At 39.2% G+C, this 2,160-nt stretch overlaps 1 protein-coding gene across 1 annotated transcript in view; it reads right to left on the bottom strand.

The window, feature by feature from the left end:
* sclt1 (sodium channel and clathrin linker 1) overlaps positions 1–2,160 on the bottom strand; it is a 19,730-nt gene that overhangs the window by 12,701 nt on the left and 4,869 nt on the right.

Here is a 2,160-nt window from a genome sequence, read left to right as displayed (position 1 = left end):
CCCCGATAGCTCAGTTTGGCCGGATGGCCAGCTCTAGGAAGGGTTCTGGTCGTCCCAAACGTCTTCCATTTATGGATTATGGAGGCCACTGTGCTCTTAGGAACCTTAAGTGCAGCAGAAATTTTTTTGTAACCTTGGCCAGATCTGTGCCTTGCCACAATTCTGTCTCTGAGCTCTTCAGGCAGTTCCTTTGACCTCATGATTCTCATTTGCTCTGACATGCACTGTGAGCTGTAGGGTCTTATATAGACAGGTGTGTGGCTTTTCCTAATCACGTCCAATCAGTATAATCAAACACAGCTGGACTCAAATGAAGGTGTAGAACCATCTCTGGGATGATCAGAAGAAATGGACAGCACCTAAGTTAAATATATGAGTGTCACAGCAAAGGGTCTGAATACTTATGACCATGTGATATTTCAGTTTTTCTTTTTTAATAAATCAGCAAAAATGTCAAAAATTCTGTGTTTTTCTGTCAATATGGGGTGCTGTGTGTACATTAATGAGGAAAAAAATGAACTTAAATGATTTTAGCATATGGCTGCAATATAACAGAGTGAAAAATTTAAGGGGGTCTGAATACTTTCCGTACCCACTGTACCTACAGTAGCACCCAGCTGAGCCCCAGCTCAGTCAGCCCCCACTGCAGTTTCACACTCCTCCTTTCACAGTTTCCTGTAAAAAGAAAACTTTTCACAAGCAGAGCATTTGTTCTTCAACAGCCACATTTATAATATAGTTGTTTTGCTGACATTTGTGTTTGAACTTCATCTGGATGTGGTGGAAACAGATGCGTTTTAGCTGTACTCATATGTGTTTTTCTAACTTTTTCTGTCATCACTCGATTTAAATGTCGAGCTAGTTGATCTCACAACACACCTGTGGTCATCAACTGGTGTTTTAGTTTATTTTGTATGAAACCAATGTGATTGTAAAGTAATCATTTTATCAGCAGCTTACCAGTGACTGCTGGCCAACATATCCTGGGTTGCAACTATGGATTGTTTTTATTATTTTGAATGTGCTGATTATTTTCTTGATAAGCTGACTTTGCCCATAAAATAATTGTGAAAATCTCTGAAAAGAAAAGCATCAAAGCCTCACATTAAAGAAGCTTCCGCCAGAAAATGTTTGGCAATTTTGCTTGAAAATGTACTTAGACAATTAATCGGTTGTCGTTAAACGGTCTTAGCATTGCCAACACAAATTATCTATTATCTTCACAGTGTAGCTTTAAAAAAAAAAAAAAAAAAACACAAGCAGGGAGCAAAAATTCTGCTCAACTCAGTTTTTGTGTGCAGTGCTTCATTTTGTGTGTGAGGTGTTTTGCACTTTCGGTGTGTGGTTCTGTCAATTGCCTCCCTCATTCACTTTTCACCCTCTTTCTCTCCCACTAACTACCAATAGGAAAAACTACTTTTGCTGTACAAATGCTGCTCAACTCACTCCCACTAATTACCAATAGGAAAAACTACTTTTGCTGTACAAATGCTGCTCAACTCACCAGAACTCTAGATATGTTTTCTGCTTTGCACCCATGCTGCTATTAACATAATACATTTGCAAAACACTCTACACAGCTCTCTACATATCTGCCATAAAATCATTTGTTTGCCATTTCAGAACACTGCCTTTCAAAATGCCACTCTCAATCAATTACAATAAACTTGTGTCACCTGGCCAAACACCTAATTGCTTAATTGTTAATTAATTAGAATGTTAGCACTACAAAAAAGACCACAGGTGAGTACCTGTTGACAGCAACAGTAGAAGTCTATCTAGCAGGTGGAGGTAGAGGTTGAAACAGAGGGGGATGAGGAAGAGCTGGGGTCTCTTTTACAAGCAATGATGGCCAAGGCCTGAATAGGACATTCAAGGCGTTTCTTCCCTCACTGTCCAGCCATGGAGAACAGTGGCTGTGATGCCGATGAGGTTCTATGGCCAGACTGAACAGACCAATCTAGCAATTTTTGGCTTTACTCTTTATGCATTAAACTGTAACTTACTATGCATCAGAATGAGTTGAACCGTGAACACTCACTAAAGGTTGTTCATTTTAGTACAGGTAAACAGGAATTTTCCTTCACAAGGAAAAAAACAAATCTATATTTTTGTAGTGAAAATTGTATTTTGTGCGGATTTATGTGCATTTCAGTGGCC

Source organism: Monopterus albus, unplaced genomic scaffold, assembly GCF_001952655.1.
Source record: "Monopterus albus unplaced genomic scaffold, M_albus_1.0 scaffold29.1, whole genome shotgun sequence".
In the NCBI taxonomy this organism is placed as follows: domain Eukaryota; kingdom Metazoa; phylum Chordata; class Actinopteri; order Synbranchiformes; family Synbranchidae; genus Monopterus; species Monopterus albus.
The sequence above is the reverse complement of the archived record's forward strand: the minus strand, read 5'-3'. Positions and strand labels throughout refer to the sequence as shown.